Source organism: Manis javanica, chromosome 13 (genome assembly GCF_040802235.1).
Source record: "Manis javanica isolate MJ-LG chromosome 13, MJ_LKY, whole genome shotgun sequence".
NCBI classification, from domain to species: domain Eukaryota; kingdom Metazoa; phylum Chordata; class Mammalia; order Pholidota; family Manidae; genus Manis; species Manis javanica.
The window spans coordinates 66756403-66781661 of NC_133168.1; the positions used below are offsets into that span (position 1 = coordinate 66756403).

At 43.7% G+C, this 25259-nt stretch overlaps 1 protein-coding gene across 1 annotated transcript in view; it reads left to right on the forward strand.

Moving 5' to 3' along the window:
* Nucleotides 1-20020: 20020 nt before the first annotated feature.
* Nucleotides 20021-25259, forward strand: part of PLEKHG1 (pleckstrin homology and RhoGEF domain containing G1) — a 202607-nt gene continuing 197368 nt past the window's right edge. The window contains exon 1 of the mRNA XM_037022991.2: nt 20021-20192. The gene's annotated coding sequence lies outside the window, so the exon portion shown is untranslated. The remainder of the gene's footprint in view (nt 20193-25259) is intronic.

Consider the following 25259-nt stretch of genomic DNA (forward strand, 5'->3'; position numbering starts at 1 on the left):
GATGGGCGCCAGGATAAGTACCTTACCTGGTCAGCCAAGTGGACAACAGAGGGTCTGGGACACCTGACAGGGGAGAGGAAGGGGCTTGGGGGTCAGCCCAAAGGAGGTAAAAGCACTGTAAGTCAGACAGAATGTTCTTTAATGCTACCCTTGTCCATGGCTGATTGTGGTCTGCTCACACTAGGTTAGAAAGAAGGAGGAGATGCAATTTCATATTTATTGCGTCTTAGTCTAATAAAAACAGCTACCACTTATTGAACACTTACCATGTGCCGGGTGCTATTCTAAGCACTTTACATTTAAGCCTTTCCAGCCGCTCTATGAGGAGCTGTCCCCATTTCACAGATGAGGAAACAGAAACCCAGAGTCATTAAATTAGCTGCCATGGGGTCCCCAGCCAGTAAGTGGCACAACCAGGATTTGAACCCAGATACATGGATTCTGGTGTCCACTCTTCACCAGATGCCTGACAACCATGCCTGAGGTATTTTACACAAGGCCAGAGTAAGGATTTCCTTTCTCAGGCACTGACTCAGCCAGAGCTATATCCTCATCTCTGCCCACACCTGCCTGCTCTGGGGGAACAGCAAAGCTCCGATTTATTTCTCTGTCATTCTTCTAAAGACTAAAGATGTTTGCAAGAGTGCCCACCACAAGGAGCCAGTCAGGGGGCTGGATTCTCCATCTTCCCTCCACCCTAAAGTAGGGGCCAGTCGTGAAGCTGCTGGCAGGGAAGGGCCCATGGGACCCAACAGTCCTGTGGCCAGAGCCAGGCCTCCCAACCCTTCCAGGGAGGAAGGTGGAGTGAGGACGTGGAACACCACGGGTTTCCGACAGCTGTTTCTCTTCAGACACACACATGCACACACGCACACACACATGCACACCAGCGAGCCGAGAAGTTGCAGGGTTTAACCCTCTTTCCAGCAATCATGGGGTGAGTTACAAATTTCTACTGCATCACAGAATTGCTCATTGCTGTGTTATTTTGCGTGGACCTCTTGCTCTTCCCGGAAAGGCAGGCTCCCCTCCCATGTTCTGCCCAGGCCCATTGGTCCTGTGCAGAGTGGTCCTTCCTCTGGTTCTGACACATGGAGTTAGCAAAGAAGAGGTTAGGTTCAAGTGTTCCTAGTGGACACTGAACTGGGGAGCTGGGGGCTACTGTCCTCACCTGACAGCGTTGTTGATTATCTAAATTCTTTCAGCTATGAGCTCCAGGAGAATAGGGACAATTCCTTGACCATTTTATTTCTCTAGATCCTTGAATCAGGCCCTGGATATGGGCAGGAAAGAGGAATGAAATGTGTAACTCAAACACCACCCTGCCTCCATGGGGCTCACACCAGCTCAGGGAGAAAGCGACATGTAGGTCAATAACTGGACATGGGGAACCCTCAAGTGACAAGGAGGGCAGAGGAGAAAGAAATGTCATCTGGCTGGCTGGATTCAGAAAGGCTAGCTGCAAACTCTGGCTTTGGAAATGGCCTTGAAGAACAGACAGGATTCCAGTAGGCAGAAGAATAGGTGTGAACAAGGTGTGCTCAGGAAAGGCCTGGGAATTGTCAGGAAATAGGGGGTGGCTTTCCTTGGCTAGAGCATGAGGTACATATAAAAAAGCAGTAGGAACCAGAACAGGGTCAGGCTGAGGCAGACATAGTGCCTCCAGCAGAGTGGTATGGTTGAGGCAGCAGGAAGGCCAAGGTGAAAGGGGCTGGCTGCCTTCCATGTTGTCCCACCTCTATTTCTCAGCTGGTTCCGAGAATCGTTTCCTCTGCGTTAGTGGATGGAGGGACTTTCCGAGCCTCCTGTCTGTGCTTGCAACTAGACCCAGGGGAGCCCGCAACAGTGGCTTTCTATTTAGAACCAGAAATCAGGCCTTGGACACCATTCTCCACAGAGAAGAAGAACGATTTGTGATCTATTTATGGCAAGACTATAGAAAGAAATGTTAACAATTCTACTTGTATCAAACTCCAGGAGGCTGCTTTATTTTATCGATATCAATTAAGAACATGATCCTTTGATCAAAAAGCATATTCTTAACTCCTAAAATCTGAATTATTCAACTGGACCCCTAAGTGGGGAATGCTGAAATATAAGGATAGTCGGCATCCTGCAGAGGTTCCTAGAAATAATCCAGAGGAAAAAATATTCTCTATGTAAAATACTAAAATGTTACAAATAATACTGAAGTGCCCTTCAATCAACCCCTACTCTTGCCTTGTTCGTCTATCCATCCTCCCCCATTTCTCTAGTAAGTCAGCCATTATTATCATCTTGTTGTATATATTTCCAGAATTTTTTCCTATGTATTTATGTCTTTAGAGAATATATATTCGTGTTTGTGTTCATATGCGCAAATACATTGCTTCTCTGATTTCAAAATTTCTTTTCAAAAAGACTGAAAGTGGAAATTCAACAGAACCCTGAGTGCATGCTACAGTGGAAATATTCTGTAAATAAAAATATTTATCCACTTAAACTTGGATTTTTCTTCCATGCTCAGGAAGATGTGGAAGGACAAAGCTGATCCTGTATTTTCCTGCTTGGATTCCTTGCTGACTTCTGGAAATCTCTGCTAGATTCTCCACCCACACAATCATTTGTACAGACATAAGCAGGGAGAGAAACCCATGGGTGGACAGGGCTGACACTGATTCAGAGGTGGCAAAGCCCCCCTACCACTAACTTGCTGGAGGGACGCTGCCTACCAAGGGCTCCCACCACTTGGCCCACCATCTCATTAAGGAAAACCCGTCTTAGTCCTTGGGTGTGCGAGTTGGTCTGCACAAACTTAGGGAACTCAGGGACAGAAAACATTTAGGTGAATTACTAAGAAACTTAAGAGTAAAGATTTCTTGCTTTGGATGATACATTCTTGAGCACTCTGAGCTCTTTTGCACCTCCCGTGACAGTGAAAGTGCCAACTCGCATAGCAGAAAGCTCATAAAGCTGGAGTGCATTCTCACATCACCTGCTGCCAAGGATCCTCTCTCACTCTGGATGAATCAGCTACTGAGTCTACTTCTGCTTTCGGAAAGCAGCACAGCTAAGCTAACCTGTTACCATTTCACTAGAGGGCAAGCTAAGGGCACATCATCCTCCCCTGACAATCTGTCTCCCTCTCTATTTCCATGTGGCACTCATGGTCCACATTGGTGATTGTCAAATATTACAAAAGTTTCTCCTGCTTTCATTGTAAAGGCAAATGACAAATCGCTTTGGGGTCAGGTTTTATGAAGATGGTCAAATCCTCTGACAGGTTTCAGGGGCTTCTTTACCAACAGTCCTGAGGCCAACTTGAGGTCAATGCACAGATATTTTCCCAGTTTAGGGACATTGTAGGGCAGGTGTGCTCGATGTCTTTCTCCTCCCATCCCTTTTAAAGGATTTCCATTGAAATCTGGAGGTCTTAGATGCTGAGATTTGCCTTGTGAGGGGAAAATGCTTTTACTTTCCAAACTTCCTCAAAGATCCTATTTCTGATGTGGCTTTATAATTCTCAGAAACAAGTTTCCCTGCCGCCTCTCTGTGCTTGGAAGGGGTGCGTCTCTGCTCATCTCCAAGCGTGGCTCCCCGTCAGTAGGTGAATGATACGACAACCCAACGGCCCGCCAAAGGCAGCATCTGCTTTGGATGTCAAATGGTCCTCTGCCTCTTGGAGCTGCTCTCCTGCATGTAAGTGGCGAGGCAGCACTTCTAGTTTTGATGTGGCAGCACCAGGAAAACATACTTAAAAGATGGAGCATTGTGCTGTTCTAAAATACCATTTTCTGTTATGCCACCCTCATACAATTACAAGGTATCAGTTACACTCAACTGTAACTTTTGCTTAATTTTTAAATCTTTGTATTGAATTGTTCAGGGTTTATATTAAAATAGTTATCTCCATGGGGCTATAAGCCTGATGAGTGGAGGGAAGGGGCATAATGTTTCCTTTGTCACTGCTCAGAGTGACAAGCACCCTGCACCCAGTGAGGACCCCTGGAGCATCTCAGGAGGCATCCGCGGAGGAACTCTGTGTTCATCTGGCAGTCAGCCTGAGAAACGAGGGGGACAGCACTGCAGTGCTCACGGAACACCGTCCTCAGTCGGGGACCCGATGTGCTTCCTAAATGGAGCACCCACCGCCCTTGTCCGCCCTGACCTCACATCCACGCCACCGCATCCCAGGCGGAGGGGAAGAATGAGCACCCTCTTCCCAGCAGCCTCCCCTAAGGGGTTGCCTGACAACCCCTCCCCGGCGTCTGCCGCTGCCCGTAACAGGGATCGTGGCCCCCCACGCCCTCCCCTGCCCTGACAGAGGCTGGCAGGCCCCGGGCCACACTCCAGCAGGAACTGGGGCTCACCCACGCCCAACCAAAGGGTCTCTGCATAACGTCACCCATCCGTCTGGGGCGGTCTCCTCTTCGGAAGATAAGGCCCTTCAGTCAGCCCAGTCTGCCTTTAAGGCACGCTGCCCTTCTTCCAGGAAGCTCTGGCACGCGTTTCTGTGAGCGCCGTGCCACGGTGCAGAAGTCATGGGCAATGCAGCGGCAGAGGCAAACAGAACTGCACCCCACCAGCTCCTCCTCGCTGGGTGGCCCTGGGAAATTCCCGCCCTCTCTCATGCTCCATTTCTTCATCAGCAAAATGGACCATGGGGATGTGGTATCTTTTGACAGGACTCTTTGTTGTATTAAATGAAATAATACAAGCAAAGCACATAGCAATGCCTAGCCACACAGAGATTTCTCAAAACATAGTAGCCATTATGAAATTTTCTTCTCCCATTCCCATGTTCTGTAGTACATTGCATGTATTTTTGTCCTTTTTCTGAACTACTCAAAAGTGCTAGACAATAGAATGTTAAGAGTGCGTGTCAGTCATCTAAATGGAGCTCAGTTAAGTAGATTAATTAATGTGCTCCGTTAATGGAAAAGGTAGAAGCAAATGACTTTTAGTTTGTAGAAAGTAAATTAGAAGAAAATTACCTATCAGCAATGCAGAGTGCATTTTAAAGACATCTGTGATGAGACCTGAGCATCGGTTCAGCCTACCCTCGTATGGTCATCACCTTTAGAATTATACAGTAAGAATTAATATACAGAAAGGCAACCCTGAGCTGTGCCAAGATCTGTATCAGTGAGAAAAAGATCCAGTTATTTTAAGAAATGTCAATATTGTCTTAAAAATGTCCTATATAGAGATATATCTAAACATTTTCCACATAATGAATTGACATCACACTCCATGTCCCAAAGCTTTATTTAATCCAGACTTTATGGAATTGAGTAAGAGAGGAACATCTGTGGGCTGGAAGATTTCTGGCTGCATGTGACAGCACTAGCATACCTCATGTTTCTTTTTTCTGTCCTCCTCCAAGACCATGTCCATTAGTCATTATCTGTGGCTTAATCCTTGGAGTAGAGCGCAGAAAATACATCATCACCAGATAATATGCTCCACTCGAAGCATTTTTTTCTTTCATGCTATTTCCTTCACCCTGAAAATACGCCTGCGATGCAAATACTGATATGCAGAAATGACCAATTCCTTTCTGTTGCTGGAGAAATGAGGAACAGTGAGCAGTTGAAACCCACTTGAAATTCATCATAGGAGCTACTCTTCTCCAACTAATAGCCGCATTTGGGGCTGTGCTCTCCCCTTTTCACCTGCCACACTGCCTTTGGAGATGTGTGAAAACAGTTGCAATACTGACTTCAATATTACTGATTCAGGGGAGACTGACCATTTCAGGGAGGGTGTGCCCTGTTTCCTGGTGGAAGCACAGTAGCCCATTCCTGAGCTGATTCCCCAGTGACTCAGAATGCAGCTGCTTAGATTTATGGCCAGCTGATGGATTTAAGGGCCCTTAGCTCTTCTGTAGAAATTCGTATTAATAAAGAAGGAGGCTCTATCAAAATGTGCTGTTGCAGGGAGTGAATGCATGAAGCATCACAGTGCAAGGAGTGTGGTGTCTTCACAACTAAACAAGTAGAGTAGAACCACGCTTGCTTTCATCAGGTTCTGCAATCTTAAAAGCAAATTGACTTTGAAGGAATTCACCCATAAAATTTGCAGAATAAACTAAACCCCAACAGTTACTTATAAATTCTTGTTTTCCTCTTATCCATCACTACCACCAAGTTACTTTCATTGCCAAGACATGACATGTTTGTTTTTCTTTAAAGATCAGATATAATACCCCAACATTGAATTCTGGCAGGTTCTTCTTTTGTCCAAGTTGTTAATTTATGCCTACATGTAGCATATGTTGATTTTCAGCTACTTAAGAGAAATCAAATGCCAGTTATGCAATACAGTAGCATAAAACTCTGAACTTATAAGGGACCCATTCCTCTTTTTTTAAAAAGAAAAATCTCTTCTGGCATTAGGAGCTAGAGAACCCCTCAATGTACAAAACTGAATGTGAGATGCCAGGGAAAGGGCATTCATATTTGTTACATATCTGCTCTGTTTTAGGCAACAAATCTTACATTTCTTATCAACACAATGGTATGATCTCACTCCATTGCCCAGCGGAGGAAACTGAGAGGTGAAGTAACAGTCTCATCAGAGTCACCTTGAGAAACGGTGGCAGGCAGAATTCTAAAAATGATTCCTGATTCCAAGTCTTCATCCCTGGCATCTGTTAATATAATGAGACATCACTCCCATGATTATATCATATTATATGGCTCAGTTGACCTTAAAATAAGGAGACTATGCAGGGACCTGAATCCATCACATAAACCCTTAAGAACAGAGAACTTCTCCTGCCTGCTACTGAAAAAGAAACCAGAGAGATGCTAAGCATGAAAGGGTCACAGATAGCTTGAGATAGAGAACAGAAGGGGCCATGTGCAAAGACAGAGTGATGTGTCTAGGAGCTGAGAATGACCAGTGGCCAGCAAGAAACCAGGACCTCAGTGCTACAACCACAAGTGAATGATGCTAGTAGTCTGAACAAGCTTGGAAGTAGGTTGCTCCCCAGAACCCCAGTTAAGAACACAGCTAGCCAACATCTTACATGTCAAGTCCTCAGCGGAGAACCTGGTTGAGACATGCCAGATTTTTGACCTATGGAAATTGGTGAGATAGTGAATGGGTGTTGTTTTCATCTGTTACATTTATGCAAATTTGTTATACAACAGTAGAAAACTAATACAGCAAATAAGTAGAGGAGCTGAGATTCAAACTTAGTTACATTTGGCTTCAACTAAATGGATAAGACACCTGATCACAAAACTGGCTTCAATGGATTAACGTGGAATAAAGAATTAACTCGTTTCCATAACCGACTAGAAAAATTAGTTCTGTCTTAATATTTGTCTCCACCCCATCCATTACTTCATCCTCAGGAATATCCACATTTCTGCTGAGGAAACTACTTTATCACTGTTGTTATTCATATTTTATTATCCCCTTCATTATATCATGCTTCCCAATTTTTCAAAGCATTTTCCCATTCATTTCCTAATTTTCTCTTCACAGTTACTCTGGAAAGTAGACAGGGCAGGAATAATTATCTTCACTGGCTGGATGACAAGCCCGAGAGCAAAGCGGCTAACTAATTTTTTGAATAGTCACCCAATTAATAAGTAGGAGAGCCAGGAACCAATATTGGCTTTCCTCCAAATGCAATCTTTTTCTAAAGATTAAGAAACAGAAACTCAGAGAAATCAAGTGACATTGTAGTGGGGAAATCTCTTGTCCTCATAATTCTTGGTCTCCACTGCAGGCTGACCTGGAATTCCCTACCTCAGCCATGTGATCTCAATTGTTCTGCCACCTGCAGCCAATTACTCAAACACTCACAGCTGTTGTCCAAGCCACACCCTTCTGACCCAGGTCCCCTCCTCACTCAAGGCCCTCCAGCCTTTATCCCAGGGGCTAACCTCTCCTGCCACAGGGACTTTGTACTGGCTGCAAATGTCCTTTCTGTCTGCAATACTCTCTGTCTTCACCCCTTCCCCTTTGCCATTTTACCTCCTTCTCATTCTTCTGATCACAGCTCAAAGCACAGTTTTATGGAAACTCCCCTGAACCTCTAGAGTAGGTTAATTTCTTTGTAGACAGCTTCATAATATCCTTTACTTTCCATGGTTGGCAATTTATATTGGTTTGGGTATTAAGTCACTGAAGTCTATTTCCCCCATTATACGGCAATTCCATGGGGACTGGAACAGCATCTCTTTTGCTCACCTGTGCCTAGCATGGACCTGGCACATACATGAGGCTCAGCAAATATTGGATGACTTAACGAGTGCATCCATGCATTTATGGGTGAATGAAACAATGTAGCTACTCTTTAGGGAGGCAGGCCCTTACATCAAGGACTGGGCCCTCCATGTGGTCAGCCAGTGAGGGTATTTCGACAACACTAGACCACATCTTTCTACCTTCAAGCCCAAGAAGTGAGTGTAGGGTAAAAATGTTACATGCCCACCTCTTTAAAAAGACCCTTCAAAATCCTGACAAGAAAGCACCCTGCATCTCCTAAGAACATCCTCCATTTCACGGGCTGGTGCGGATGGTGTTTCTCATCTCCTCACACTCACTGCTCTGCTGATAGATCTGCTGAGGAAAAGCCACTCTCACCTTCCAGGAGGTGACCAGGTGTAACCCAGGCACACACTGACAGCGTCGGTATAGACCATTACCCCCATGACTATCTCTTCTCACAATAGAATTCAGTTTTAAAAACTGTTATAAACACTAGTCAATCATGAATAAATTTTAATTTAATTATTTTTTTCACAAGAGCTATTTGGTAAATTGCTGGAAAAATTGTACTAGACAGCCATTAAGTTCTTTCCAGTTATGAAAAATTCTGGGATTTACTGTTTTTACACTTCAGATGGAGCAGCCATAGATTTACAGCATCATCTCATTCATTGAATGAAGCTGAACAGCATCAGATTCCAGAAAGATATATGGCAGCACAGAGAATGCCCTCTTGCATGAAGAGGGATATGAGTAAACCATTCAAGTCACTTAGTCAAAGCTGATTTATCCCCAATGCTTCTGCCAAGTAGTTAGCCGTCTATTAAAAAATACTTTAGCAGAGAGGCTGTGACTCTAAAGAAGTCATCAACGAACCATTTTATTATATGTATAACTACTTCATTTTGTACATAATGGCTTTTTTGTGTTTTGTTTGTTAAAGTTTTTTAAAAATAGAAAATCGTGTACATGCAAGCTTACCATTGTGAAATTAAATAAGTCTCATCTGTCTTATTCTATCATTGTTAATAGTCACACTTTGGACAAATACTGACTGGGTAAAGTATGTGGTCCCTGTTGCAGTCTGGGGGGAAAAGGATGTAGACAAGAACATGGTTTGGACATTCTGGGTGAGGAGCCTATCCTTGTGATGTTCAGGATACCAGAAGTAGACTAGAACTTCACCTTGGAAAAAGGGTACATCTCCTTAAAAAACACAGGCAAATACATTCCAGCCACAAACACAGAAATTCATGTGATAATGATATGATTTGGAATACTACTTATAGGTAGATTTGGTTAATTGCAAAGTTTGGGTGAAATAATAGTAATGTAATAATACAAGGCAAATAATAAAAATACAGTAATAATAATACAGATAGGGACTAGAATAATAGGCCTTCAATACTGGGCTAAAATACTTGAGCTTGATTCTAAATTAGGGAGCCATTAAATTTGTTCAAGAGGTAGCTGATGTGCATATAAGTGAGGTACACCCAACCCTCTCCTGAGCAAGAACAGGTGTTCTTATCTTGTCTTGTCTGTACATTCTGAGTATCAGGTTAGCAATGGGGCTCAAGCATCTTTCTTTAACAATCCTGAGGGATTCTTTGAACACCTAATCTTGTGAAGTCATCAACAAACAAATTAATTGAAAGTTAACATATCCACATTATCAGATGACCCATTATACAGTTTTTTAAAACAATGGATGTAAAAGAATTGTAACCAACAAACTGCAAATAGTGTGCACATGTTACAGTAAGTGTGTAAGCAGTGCTTACTAAGAAATTTGTAAAATGAGACTAACTGATATCATGAGTACTCAAACCATCACTTTCTTTAGAGGGAAATAGCTTTGTCCCAGGTCTGTCAAGTTCTTTTTCATCTTCCTGATTTAGGGTTATCAGGTGATCCTTGTAGGTATCTAACTGGTCCACATTTCATGATAATCCACATGGGTTCCTTATTTCCTTATACTGGAGATAAGACAATGCAATTCAGAGATTAATTCCCAATCAGGTTTACAATTTCTCCAAGCTAAGTGTGTAAGTAGAGAGACTTCCTCAACTGTAATCCCAAATTCTAGCTACTTTTTCTTGGGCTGTTATAACCCCTGTGCAACTCTGGACAAGGCTGGCATTTAATTTGGTGTGTTCTCCTCCAAGGTGAGCTCTGCAGAACCACCTGCTCAGGCTCTGAGTGACTGCCAGGGAACAGCTTCCTTCCTGGGCAGCAATGGGTGGTGGTGGGTGGGGGCGTGTAGTGGGGGGGGGGTACAGCTCAGGGCTTGGGAAGAGCAGTGGCCGGCAGTTAGCATGGACAGAGGGAGCACTCATAGGTTGCCAGCCTTTGGGCCAGTCTCCCCACTCCTCCAAGCTCTTTGAGTCTCTGCTTACTCTCTGGGTCACACTCTCAAAGTCCTCCCTGGCCAGGCAGCTTGGTTTTGCTTTCAACCATTGGGGGCTCTTTATGTGCTGTTAGCTATGCAAACAGTATCCTGCGGAGATCAGGCTGACAACACTGTTTTGTAGAGTGTGAGGAAGCAGTAAAGTGGACATGACCACAATTTAGGAATAATGGTAGGAAGACTTGAACTAAAACCAGAGTAAGAGGACAGGGAAGGAGAAAAAGATGGTAGTGCTCCTCGAAGGTATATGGTAATTGCATTGTTCTGTATTTTATTTTCAATTGTAAGATTACAGAAGATGTTTGTTAATTTAATTAGCCCACATCAGGTTGTCTTCTTTTGATGAATAGTTGCTTTTTTTTTTTTTTAACTTAGAGAATGGTTTTAAAAGACCCCTTCTGTTCTTAAAAGGTGAAAGGATACATTTCCTAAAAGAAATAGGAGCTCAAAACATCTTGCTAGGAATGTGGGAGTCAACTGTCAGGCAAGTGTTTGGTTCCTGGAAAGTGGTCATGGAATTGTGTTCTTCATAAGCAAAGTGCTTCTGTAATTACAGAAAAAATTACTTTGAAACTGGTATAGGGAGTGTATCTGAAGTTAATCACATTACAAAGGACTCCGATCTACACAGGCAGTTGAGTCGATGTAGTTTGTGGGGTTTCCAACTTCTGTCGTATTTCTATCTGAATACTAACATGAGGTTTTTATCTACACCCAAGTCAATTGTCCAGTGTTGTCATGTATACCTCAAAGGAAATTATAAAAATGAGGAAATCAGTTTTTTTAAGAATTATTTTTTTAAGATAGCAATTTTAGAAAAAGCATGACTTTCCTTGACTTCGGGTTTAATTTGTTTCATCACAAAATTCCAAAGAAAAATGGAACATCTCAGAATTCCTAAGCAATATGTTGATATTTAATAATCAGGGTTTGCTGAATTAAGTTGGAAGGAAAATGCTAATGAGAATAAGGATTTTGATAATGTGAACAAAGCTGAGCTTTTTTTTTGGTGGGGTGGGTGGGTTAGGGCAGAGAAATTAAAAGAAAAAGAAACAAAGTGTAGAAGAATGGACCTGTACAGAGAGGCAGAAATGTAATTGTGATAGTGAGATGGATTTTACTTTTATTTTGAAGAGAGTGATACACACAAATGAAACAGTTACGTCTCTCCAGTCTGTAATTGGTGCAATTGTGATTCTAAATACTTAGGGAGTATTCACTGAGCAAGCACAAAGGAACTAACATATTAAAAATATTGCATTTATTCTTAACAATTCCTATATTATCCAGAATAATACATATTAGTAGAGTTTGACAGGTGAAGCTGTTGAACAAAATTGTTCTTAAGTTTAATAACAAAGGAATTTGAAGAAAAAACTGAGTTTGAGATATTTTAAGTTGCATATATGACAAATACTCAGTTTACCATAGTATTTCAGAATATCAGAAAGGTCAGTCACATTAACTTGAAGAATGTATCTTAGGTTGGAATGATGTCCTCTTCAATTCTCATTTTTCAAGGAGCTCCCAGAGATAAAATAGAAATATAATCTTTCATTTGCTGTTAACTCACCTTTGCTTCCTGTATCGTCCTTCCAAGACTCAACCTTCTGGGCTGGCTGATTACTGCTCCTTCATTACTAAACTCTATTCAGATTTCATGTACTCATGCTTTCACTTATCAATGTTCCCTGTTAAAAAGGAATTTTCCTCTTTTTTTTTGAGAATTTCATGAAATTTAATTTTTTTTTAAGTTTTGTATTTGTCTTACAGGATTGAGTTCCATTGAGCTGTATTTAAAAGTTCATGTTTTCACCTGTTAAATATGTAATATGAAAACTCAGTTCTAGGTCACTCTGTCCCTATTACCAAATATTTTAAACAACATTTTGGAGTTGATGTGAGAAGAACCTTAAAAGCCTGGTTTCCTTGGAACTTTTCCATCTGGGGTTTTTGCTTGAAATACGGAGTTCTTTATTCTTCAAGAAACACAGCCTGCCGCCATTTAAAATGGAAATGAAAAAAGGGATAGCATTCTATTAAATCCCTAGCCTCCAAATTTGCCAGCAGCTCCTGAAGTGTTATAGAGACCTCAGTGATGGCTCCAAGATAACTGCTTCCAAGATGCTGTGTTTGAAATAGCACTTACAGTTTCTTAGCCCTTTTTGGTGTTGATAAATAAGTATGATTATGGGCTTTTTTCCCTTTTCCACTGATCACTTTGTTCTCCTTTCTGCAGTACGTGCATTCTGATCTTGAATGTAAATCCCCCTCCTCCCAGGCAGTAAGGCTAAGTCTGAAGATATAGAGAAAAAAGAACTAGACAGTCACTACACTCCTTTAGAAGGGAGCCGCACAGTAGGGCTTCTACGGACTAAATATCTTTTCCCTCCAAACTCATATTAGTTCATGTACAAACTGAGCTGCCCATGTGCTCTACTTTCAACCCACACACTCCACGTGGCACATAGGGTCCAAATATCTTGACTGGCTGAGCATTAGGAGGGACAGGACCTGCAAATGCCTGTGACCGGCCAACACCACCGGCAGCCCCATGCACTTTGCTCTCTTAATCCAGAGTCACTGTATTTCCAGGGACCTTTGGTGAACCATCTTTGCATGATGAAACTTAACATGTAAGATCTTACTATGAAGACCTTAATCTTACTATTTTTCATGTCTTCCTTAAAAAAAAGAAAGAGAGAGAGAGAAGGGGGAAGAAAGTCACACCTTGGTCTTCATCACAATGCTTGGAAAACTGAGATTGCTCCATCATGGCGGCAATGATGTTTCCCAACACTGAGTTCCCTGAAAAGACTTGGGTGGACAATGCCAGGCAACTTCACAGGATCTAGTTTTATTGATCACCCAGAAAGTGTACCTCGAATGTATAACTCCTGATTCCCTTGTACCTCCAAATTCCAGCACTGCTTCTTTCTCATTATAAAACTGTGGCCACATTACCTTAAGCTTCTAAGCTCTTGTTCCCTGATAAGCCTAAATGTATCAACAATCTTGTTCTAGCTCTGGTATAATTACCCACCAGACAAACAGATGAAAACAGTCAATGAAAAGTGGCTTGCTTGTCTGTGGAACCAAAAGTTGGCATTTTCTCTTCCTCTGTCCTAGACCTTCCCTTGACACCTTCCAACCTGAAGGAAGGGTATTCTGGGAAGAGCTCAGGCTGGAACATTTTACCCCCTTTCTTATCTTATCAATATCACAGTGTTGTGCTGGGAAATATTCAACTATGAGCCGTGGGGCAAGAGGGAGGCGGTAGGCCTTGATTGGTAGCATTTGCCAGTTTCCATGGTGTAAATATTCGTACTGTGGCTTTTTTCAAGCTACCAACTTGACAGCAGCAGGCTCACAAAATTCCAGAAATTTAACAACCAGCACCTGCAAACTAGTACAAGCCAACTCCAACACACCACTGCTTCTTATTACTCACCAAACACAGTTTTAATAACAGCTATTCAATATAATGTGGGCTCTTTCAAACTTCATATTTATAATCCCTAACTCAAGATTTCAAGGGCTTCTTGCTGGGGGATTTTAGAAAGGCAATACAGTGCATGTGCCATATCTCATGCAATAGTCCTGTAGGAATGTGTGGCAGCACCCAAAATCAAATATCTGAATATTTCTGCAGTTAAATGAACAGAGATTCATACTAGATGGGATTGAAAAAACAAAACTATAGTCTCCAAGTAAGGTTTTGCTTTGAAGATGAGGTTTTACTGCAAAATGAATTCAGGTCAGGGCAGACGTTGGCAAAAATGATTTAAGAAAATTTCCCCTTTACAGAGTTGTTGGATTTTAGGAATTTCTGAGGAAAAATGTGAACTGAAGCTGTTTAGAGCATCTTCTTATCAGGGCACATGTGTGCATTGTTCATGCTCTACTGTTCAGGAGTCACAGAAGTCACATGACTATCGCCCCTGAAGGCATAGCAGGTGACCAAAATGGAGTGAGGATGGCTGATGCATGTGGAAACTCACCATGTGCTGACAAACTTCCTGGTGTGTAGCACTTAAGAGGACAGGTTGGGGGGTCACAGACCTGGTTCCAAATTCCTGCACTTACCACTACTAAAACATTGACCACATTACTTGAGCTCTCTAAGCCTGAATGTCAGAGAAAATATGCCTAGTTATGAGGATTAAATAAAATAATGCATGCAGAGCACTTAGTGCAAAGTTGGGACACAGTGGGTGTTCAGAAACCAGTAACAATTATTATTATGCCCACTAACCTTTAGGAGTTTGTTGAACTGTATCAACACTGGAAAATAGAAGAGATGCCAAAGGTGAATGACAACACCCTGGAGACCTCTGCCATCAATTTATTTGTAAATTTTTAATTAATTTAATTTGTCATGGGTAAAAACAGTCTTATCCTCCCCCACCCCACCACCCCCATTCATTTTTCATTTCAATTATAGCATCCATGGCATTGAATTATTAGAAGAGGGGAAAATTGTTTTCTAGCAATCTTTTCCCATGCAGTTAACTATGTGTCTTTAAAAAAGATGGAGGAGGAGGAAGGTCAGGGAAGGGGAGGAAAGGGAGGAGAAGGAAGTGAGCCCTTCTTTAATTTTGTTTAGAAAGTTGTCCAAAAGCAACTGGGAGTGAAAGGGAAGGAGCAAGCTTGAAATCCACAAGAAAAACTCAGCCTAACTGAATGTATGTTTGGCCAAAACAATGTTTAAGAAAGTTTGAATGCATGTGCCTTAAGTGTGCACCACCTCCTCCCAACTGAGCAGCTGAACCAATTTTTTTACTGGTCTGGCCCCTGAAAGCATTTAAGTTCAAGGTACCCTCCTCAGAGCGTGTGCTTGAGGAGAGGCTGCTGGTGTGTAGGATCAGACAGCCCTTGGTGTGCAGGACTGTCCCCGAATTGCAGAAAGTTTAGTGACCTTGCTACTCAACCACTAGTGGACGCCCCCTCCCATAGTGACAAGCAGCCCTCCCCCACCCCAACACACACACATTTCCAGATGACTCAAGAGAGTATAGTACTGCTCCAGTGGAGCACTTCTGGTCAAAATATTGTTGAGAAATAAAGTTGGAAGCACCTCTTCCCTCTAACACAGAGACAAAGAGAAACAGCTCAAAAAACACACTCAATTTCAACAGCTTCCAAATAGATACTCTATTATGAACTTGAAAATAAAACTAATTTTGAAGGAGAAGCATCAACTGTCTGGTGTTGCTTTATTTCAGTATAATGCATTCAAGAATGTTTTCTATGGCAAAGATGTTCAGGTCATCTGCATAAAATAATATTGGACTGTGTTTAAACAAGATGAACTGATCCTAGTTTTAAAAAGTTTCAAGTTCTGGATTTTTTCCTGCAAATGTCAGTATTTATGCAGTATGTACACCTGTATCATACTTTACTATATTGGTCAGAATCAAAGAAATTTAGGCAATTAGAAGAATGGATAAAATTGTGATGCTGACCATGAGCTATTTACTCTTTTTATAGGTTTTTGTTACCGAGGCACATTTCTGTTACATTTTTTTTTAAATTTCTTGGTGCCCTTTTCCTCTCTTTTTGCCCTGGCTGGTATCTGTAACCCTCCTCCTCTCCTCGGGCTTTCTTTACCTGCAGGAAATTATGCTTTTTAAGAAGATCTGATTTACCCACTGTTAGTTCAACAGTAGGCCGGATAATCCTCCACTATATTATGCTTGATAGATAATGAATTTGCACTTACCTCCTGGACACCAGTCTTACCCCACGAGGCTACCAGTGAGGGGAATTTCAGGCGCTCTGTTATCGCCACCAATGGAGATATCCTGAAGTCTCAGGTTTTCCAGGTGGCCTCAAATTCCTCTACTTCCTTCTAGACCCAACTAAGCCAGATATGAATAATCATGGGTATTTCCTATTTTATCTTTTCACTCTTTGAGGTTAGCACAGCCTCTTAATTTTTAAATCTTTTAGCTAATTATAAGCTTGAGAGAAAGGAGCCTCAGCACCGGTACAGACTCTGAGCACCACTCTTTGCTGGAGAGAATTTGAAGGCGCATGTCATCCTACCACACACTTACTTTCTTGATTTTCTTTCTTTCCTGTATGAGACTCTATACAAGTCTTCTCTTACCTTAATCTCTCTAACATGGCCAGAATATTCTAGATCATTTTTTTTGAACTCACAAAACCAAACTGAAATTGAAATAGCTTTCTCCAAAATGAAAAAAAAAAAAAGGCTAAATGCTCCCCATGTTTTTCCTGAGGTACTCCTATAATCCAAGGGACACAATATTTCTGATCTTGTGTGATCATAAATTCAGTACAGCCATCACCAGCATCATAAAAGTTATCACCATAAGTCATAAAAAGAAAGCAAGGTATGATCCAGCCTTTTAACTCTGTAAGCTCTGCAAACATTAGCTCCCATATGTGCTTGGACTGGTGACCCCGAATTGCAATTCTATACAAGACTGTCTGACTGCACTGCTTTTTATGAGAAACAGCTGAGTTAGTGGGACACACAGGAGAACCGGAATGGAGAGCTCCTTGTTTGAAGCCTTCTCTGCCATGTACAACTGTGTGGCCCTGAGCAAGTCCCTGAAGCTTCCTGAGTCTCTGAGACCTTGTATGCAGTTTACGGATTACAGTATCTACCAGGTCTGTATAAGGAGTGAATGAGATATATGGGAGACAATCAGTGATCCCAGAAAGCAAAAAACCTTTCTGCAGAAATATAATGGGTAGACCCAATCTTATTTGAGAAAGAAAATGTTATGATGTGAGGGACGTGCCAGGCCTAGGCTGGTTGCCCTCAGGTCCTTGTTGCCCTTTTCCTGCTCAGTATCACAGGAGTGCAGGGGTGGCAGTGGGGACACCCCTAAGGCTGAGTGGTCCAAGTTCCCCTCTCAGCGGGGTTCACTCCATGGAAGGCACTGGACTGCAGGGTGAAGGAAGGGGGGAGCCAGGATGTTTCCCCCTCTCTGCCTGTGGCTCAGCAGTGGCTGTGTCTCTGGCTGTCACGGAGAGCGCCCATCAGTAACTCCCCCTTTCCTGGCCCCTCCAGCCGAGGGGTGGTGGTAGTTTTCTGCTGCTGCTCATTTCTGGCCTTCTTCACCATCTCTCCTTTCAGAGTCTTGGTCCTTCCATCACATGTGAGGCCAATTTCCTGTATTAAAATATCTCTTTTGTAAATAGTTTAAGTAGTTTCTGTTTCTCTTTTTTTGACCTTGATACTGAATTAGTATTAGGAGACCCTCTCACCAAATGCATTTTCCTGGTACTTGGATGCACCATTAGAAAGTCATTCCACTGAATTCTTTTCCTTAATGGGGGAGGGTAGTGTATTACTAACATGGAATGCTACATAACAGCATTTTGACAACTCTTTGTTCTTTCATTTATTCATTCTCCCACCCATTGAACATTTCATGTCTGTTAGAAGTTAGGAGTTGAGCTAAATGCAGGGCACACACAGATAAACTAAATACACAGTGTGTCAGACCAGGTGATTTTTAAGCTCAATCTCTAATGAGCAGAAGGGCAGAATGTATTTTTTTTGGGAATCTGGAATGACAATGTGGATTAGGTGCCTAGGGCTGTGCTTGGCACTCAGAATTAACTAAAGAGATTTCACATTCTGCCTCCTGACTCCCACCTCATAAACTGAGGTGAATTGAAGTGGACTGGATAGGAAATATGATAATCAGGCCATAGATAAGGACCACAGTTCAGAATTGTTATCTACCTAAGGGTGAGCAGGTTAGTAAGTGCAACTGGTGGTCAAATGATAATGCTTGACTAACTGCTTCACTCTAAGTCATACATGCTAAGAAATGTGTGCCTATGTGGGCCAGGGCCAATGGCAGAGAAAGCATTTTTCAAGGAATCAGGAAACCCTAGCTGTCCTCTCTTCCTCTCCAAGTTGTCCCCAGCACCCAACCATCAGTCACACACACACACACACTCATCAGTTAGTTTCTTTGAGCCTGAGGCACTCTGAGGGTCCAGTGAGTTCTAGCTCCTGCTTCACCAGGTTGATAGAGATCACAAATGTGGTACCAGTTCACAAATGGGCTGTCTACAGGCGAGGTGCGACTACTCACTTCTATTGCAAGTAACAACAGAGAGACAGGTGAAGGGCATGGCTTTGTGTAACTGCATGTACTAGAAAGGCTCTTGATGAAGCCTCCTGTGCCCCAGTCTCCTGTCTGTGAAAAGAAGTCAGCACCTGTCCTGTTGACCTCACAAGATTATTGGAAGACCTACTGAAATGATTATTTGAAGGTGGCAGATACCTGTTTTAGTCCCATTGCAAATCTTATGTAGTAAATGTATTCCAGGCATAACCCAGTCCAGAGCCTTAGATAATACAAGTCAGTTGTGGAGACAAAATAAATTGTAAAACTGAACATAAACTGCATGTTGTAGGAAGAGAACTGTGACCCTGTGTGGCCCTACTGCACAAAACCTTATTTTGTTTCAGATCTTTATCATAACCTCCATAAGCTCATACATGTATAAAAGCAGGTAAGGGGGGAATTGACAATAATAGCTAACATATCTGCTTTTTGTGCGTGAGGCAGTCAGTCTCCTAAGCCCTTCTTGTGCATTATCTTGTGGAAATCACAAACAGCACCTCTGTGATACAGAAACTATCACCCCATTTTACAGATTAGGGAACTGAGGCACAGAGAGGTTAAATGATTCCTTCAAGGCCACCCAGCTAGTAACTGGTAAAGCTGAGGGTCTGTAGACAAGTGCATTCCTATACGTTACAAAACCTAATGGAGTCAGTAGGCAAACACGATGCGTCTTTGACGGGATATAAGTGTTAAGATATCACCTGGCATGCCTTTGACTTCATCTCAGGTAACTTTGACTTAAATTATAATTTTACTACAGAGCCGGCGCCTTTAAACGTCTATCTGGCTGTTACAAAGGTTAGTCGTCTTTGCCACCTTTTTCACTTTTACTTTCTCTAAGCAAAGTACATTAACTGAGGTGATCAGGGTAATGCCTGAAAAACAACGAGCTTCCCCTTCTCTTTGCATATTATTACCCCAGAGCTTCTGTGTAACGCTAGAACGCTGGCTTCATAGAACCACCGTTTGTATTATTTTAAAGAAATCATACGGGAAATTAGCATGTCACGAGAAAGCTAAAGCTGAGGATCCCGGAAAAATGAAGAAAAGTGATGCGTCTGCGAAAACAGTAGCGGGGATTAAAAAAAAAAAATCCCCTCCCCCGGGCTGTAATCTGACTGCTCTCTTTGGCACCGCTCCAGAGACAAGTCCAAGTGCCGCGTCTCCCCCCCTTCCCCGCGCCTCCCCACCTTCCTCCCCCGGGGCAGAGGGAGGGACCGGGGACCCGCCGCTCGCGACCGCGGGGCCGCCGCTCGGCGCTGGGAGGGGCGGGCCGGGCGCGGCGGAGCCGGGGAGCGGGGCCGGCGGCGGCGCCGAGCCGAGCAGGAGGAAGTCCGCGCGCCAGCGGCCGTGCAGCGCTCCGGGGGCGCCCGAGCCGCGCAGCGCAGCGCAGCCGCGCCTTCCCCGCCGCCGCCGAGCGCGGCCGCCGCGCCGGAGCCGCGCCTACACGGGTGAGCGCCCCTCGGCCCCTTTCCCAGGGTTGGGGACCGCCCGCCGGGAGCCCCGGGGAGCTCGAGCGGCGCTAGGGACCCCCGGCCCGGCGCCCCCATCCCGCAGGTGGAGGCGGCCCCCGCCCCGCGCGCCCCCTCCGGGTGCCGGCGGGCGGTGTGGGGAAGCGCCCCGCCGCCGCCCGGCTGCGGGCTCCGACCCCGCGGCCCGGACTCGGTTCCAGTCCGGCGCTCGAGGCTGCCCGGTGGCCGCGACTTGTGCCCCTCTGAGAGGCGGTCTGCGCGCCCCGGAGAGCCCAGCCCCCCAGCTCACACGGGACGGTCCGAAAGCGGCCCCGACCGCCGCCCCCGCTCAGCTCCGCGACGCCGGTCCGGGCGCTGGGCCCCCAGGACCGGGAAGCGCGGGGGTCAGAGGCCGGGGCGCCGGGCGCGTGGGGCTTGGAGGGTCCCTGCCTTTGAAGACGCTAGCCTTTGTATCCCAGTTGTGCAAATACGCCCCCTTTTTTGGGGAGCGGAGAATGGAAAGCCGGTGGCTTGTCCGTCACCGGGGTGAATGGTTACACCTGGTCCGCTGGGACCTGGCCGGCCCTTCTGGCCTCGGAGGACGGCTGGGGTTTGAGGGGGATGCCCGCCCCACTCTTTGTGTCCTCTGTTGAGAGTTGGTTCTGAAACCAGAAGCCTAAGAAGGTTCTAATGAGGAAAAGTCGTGGAGCTGTTGTATTTCATTCCGTTCATTGGAAACAATGCAGTGGGTGACTTTTTTTTAATGCGCTGGTGGAGTTTCGTTTGTAGAGCCGGTATTTCATGAAGTTCTGGTCCTTAACGCTGCCATTGTACCGCCCTCAGGTGGCCGGGGCCACTGCGCAGACTGGGGAAACGCTTGAGTGTGAGTCGCAGGAAAGCTGTCCGTAGCCGGCATCACTGAGGACAGTGTCGATCTCAGAAGGGAGGGTTGGGTTGGGGGTTGGGTTGGGTTGGGGGTTTTCCGACAGCCTGCGTACAGAACTGCCTTGTATTTCGTATTTAAACGAGGAGACCAGAATGTTGGCTCTAGGTCGAATTTGTCATCTAACAGAATTCCAGGCCTAGATGGGTGGCATAATGTTATAAAAAGTTACCGAGTGTTAAAATCGGCATCTTCTGGCTTCCCGGTTTCTATAGTTGGCACACTTTCAAAGAATTTGCAGACTTTGGACTGTGATTAAATGCTATTAAAATATTTCCAAGACCATCGTGTCAGGAAATAAGAAACTTCATTCTAACTTCGGCTTTGCCAGGTGAGGCCTGCGCAGCTGCTCCACCTCTGGTGGCCCTGGCTTCCACGCTCATAAAGTGGGTTTTAGGAACCAGCTTGCTTGTAAAGCTTCATGCCGACTCCTCACCCCCACTCCAGTGGCATTTGTTTGGTGTGCCATATTTAAGACTTAGATACAGAAGTGATAGTCTGATACCATCTCTGAGTCTAGTTTCTCAATTTGTCACTTTGCTGTTTGTCCTATTTGAGGCCCGCATGTCTTAAGCCACCAGACCACCTGAAAAAATGTTTCCCCCCATGTTTACACATCTTCCTGGCTTCCTCACGATAGCCCCTCACCAGCAGTTACTGCATTACCTTCTTTTTCCCTCCTGTAGCTACTGCCTGAAGCCCTCTGCTGAAGGGCAAAGCGGAGTGAGAAACAGTTATCTGGTGGTCAGGTCTGTGCCCTAATCCTGCTTTCCTTGATCTTTTTATCCTGCTCATCTCCATCATCATCATGCGCACCAGCTTCCTTCAGTGACTTTAATATAGATGATGTTACCAAATATAAGCTTAAATATTTCCATGGGAGGTTCAAATCTGTACTTCAAATATCACTTTTTAACTAATCAATAGGAAGTGGCACCATGATTTTTCAAAACCAAGAATAACCGGTACTATTCTGTTCTCACCCTTTGAGAATATGACTTTTTTTAAGGGATTTAATTAAGACAGCGGTTTGTAGTCTGACGCATAAATATGGGAAACGCTTGAGTAGACCTAAATCTTTTGAGCCCTTAGTAAACTAAAAGCGGTTCCGGGATGTATACTCTGATCCTTCATGGCTTCAGTCCATTTCTTGCAGATTTCTCCTCCCTGTGCCCTTTGATTGCTGGTAGTCAGTCTTTCAAACAATTGTCGTCTTTTAATCCTCCTGCAGGGATGATTACAGCCGTGGAATATTAAAGCTGGAATGGATCTTGGATGACCTAGTCCAGTCCCTACATCTTGAAGATTTGGGAACGTGTTAGTGGTTAAGAACAAGTGCTCTGGAGTTAGCTGACTTGCATATGAAGTTTGCTTCTGCAGTTCATTAGCACTGAGACCTTGACCCCTCTAAGGCAATTAATTAGACATAGGTTATTTTATAATCAGGAAAGTGTAAAGCCACAGTTGATCACTCTCTCCAGTTTATGTCACCTTTGTTCATTTCTTCCTCTATAAATTGAGGAAACAATGGCCTTTCCATCTGGAGTCATGTTGAGCACTGATGATTACTAAGGAAGTAAAACACAGTAGGGGTTTGGCACATTGCGTGCTTTAAAGATGATTGTTGTTAATAAACCAAGTCCCAGGATTGAGTGAATGATTTTTGCACAGCTCTCGACTGACAGGACTGATTTAACCGAGGTTCACTCCTCTTTCCCCTAAACTGCACTACCTAGAAATGATGGTGGTATGGAGACATGTTTTTAATTAAATGTAATGGTTCACTCTTTAAGAAAAAATAAAATCACTTGTCTCCTTTGACTGAGGAAAAACATGGTGTCTAAAGCAAAATGTTCATATAGTCACTCAGGGAAGGGAATGGAGCCATTTTCTGGACAGAAAAAAAAAAGCTTAAGCAGTCTAGTACGTGTGTGTGGCAGGCATTTTACATATTAATGTTTCACTGCAGCCTACATCAGTCTTGCTTTATGAAATGAAAAGCTGACCCCAAACCATTGGGGCATTCAGAGCCACGGATGTCTGTGCCAAGTAGAACTTACTGAGGGCAGAGCCAACTTTCAAGTAATTAAGAGCTGACTACATGTTCAGCTTTATTTTGTTGGTGCTGATGAAGAGCAACCAATAGAAATACAGGCTAATCATCCCAGTGAGGGGCCCAGGTTCGTTGTAGAATAATCGGGCCACAGGTTATCCAGACGCTGCAGAACAGCTTCCAGTATACCTGGGTGATTCCCAGCCCCGTAATGAGGAGTTGACTGTGTATCTAGAATAGCTGCCATGTTTGAGTCATGTTTGTGTATCTTTTAAATCTGTATATACAAGGTTACCAAAAAATGTTTCTCTGATGAGATACAAGCCAAGTAAAATTTTCCAAACCTAATCATCTTCTTTTGGTAAATATTGAATTACTGTTTGATGGAAAGCTAAAGTGTAATGGATTCATAGAAGCGAGAATCCATAACCCTCTGCTTCTTTCCCCCTTCCAGTATAATCCTACAGGTAAGGCAACTTGAAAGTGTTCAGTGTTAGGCTGAGTTTTGAAAAGATCCCAGTTACACCCACTTGATGGACTAGCCAGACAGGAGGAGAGTTAGGGTTTTCATGGGTCTTTAATTACGAAAGTTGTTTTGGTGAGCTTTAATAATCAGGGTGCTACAGGGCCTACAGAGCCACTTATCACCAACATTAGGAAGATCAAACCATTGCAGCATTGGACCAAAAGCTAGCAAGCTCTTAAGTGTAAGAAGGACATCATTTAAAAATATCAAAGACAAATCAAGTTGAAATGGGTGTGAATCTAATCATTGCTTCTTTAGAATCCTCATAAGAGGAATTACTAATTCAGTAAGTCATACCATTCAGTTGGCCCTAATTTTTGAAGTGGTACATGGGTCTAGTTCTCTATATGTCTAGTCACATGAAGCACTGACTTAAATGACCTGTGAATAGAGATGGAGGAGGAGGACGAGAAGTTCTATATCAGGGGGTGGTAGCCCTTCTCCTGTAAAGCTGATAGTAAGTATTTTAGACTTTGTGGTCCTTGTATGTCTCTGTCATAAAACCTTTGATTAGGGGGAGGGTTGTTTGTTTGGTTACAAACCTTTAAAAATGTGAAAACCAATCTTTGCTTGAAAGCCATGCAGAACTGGCTGCCGGCTGGATTTGTCCTGCAGCTGTTTTTGCCAACTCTATGCTAAATGAAATATTCTGTGTTTGTGATATCCTATTTTTGTGGAGACCCAAAATGACAAATGTCACAGGCTTTATCTAAGCTGACTCCAAATAGACTGAGTTATAATCAAATCTCGGATCTCACTTCTTTTTCCAGTTGCTCTTCTAGTATTTTCTTTTATACCGGGCTTAGAAGTCTCTGTTAGACCTAGCGGTCAATTGACGCAAGAATGGCAGTGCAAAATATTAGCATTCTTCCTGGAGTGAGCTGCTGAATGGGGAGAGCAGCTTGGCTGGGATGTCATAAAGTGCACATTAAAACACATCATGGGTGAAGATCATCGATTGTGTAAAATGAAGTTCAAACCTGCCATCACGGTGCCTAAAGCCCATGTGCTTACTTTCCTCTAGCACCTCCCCATGTATATATCCTATGTCCTTATCTGTCAGGAAAACTCACAGAACTCTAGGTGGGCCGTGCTCTCTCTCACCAATGGTGGAATCCTTTCATACCAAGTTTAAGTACCCATTTTTTCCATGGAACCTCTCCTCATCTTATTGGCAGAGATATAGGCACATGCACTTTATGGTAACACAGGTTCTTACCCATGAAGCACTTAGAAGGACAGAAGATTTTGGTGATCCCTAGCAGACAAATATTACCGTTCAAGGGTGAGGGAACAGTTTTATTCCTCTCTGTAGCTGCAGGGGTCTGCCTTCATCTTTGGACCAGTCACAGAATCAAGCACAAAGCTGTTTTCAGGCTTTGTATATGATACAAAGGATAGCATGGTGCCTATGTGTCTGATTTGGAAGTCAGGCCAAGCTGAGGTCCACTACTGGCTTCTCCACTTAACATGCTGTCCTATATTTGAAGTAGATATTAAGAATGACTTCTTGATTACTAGGAGTACATGAGGTTTTCCTCTGTG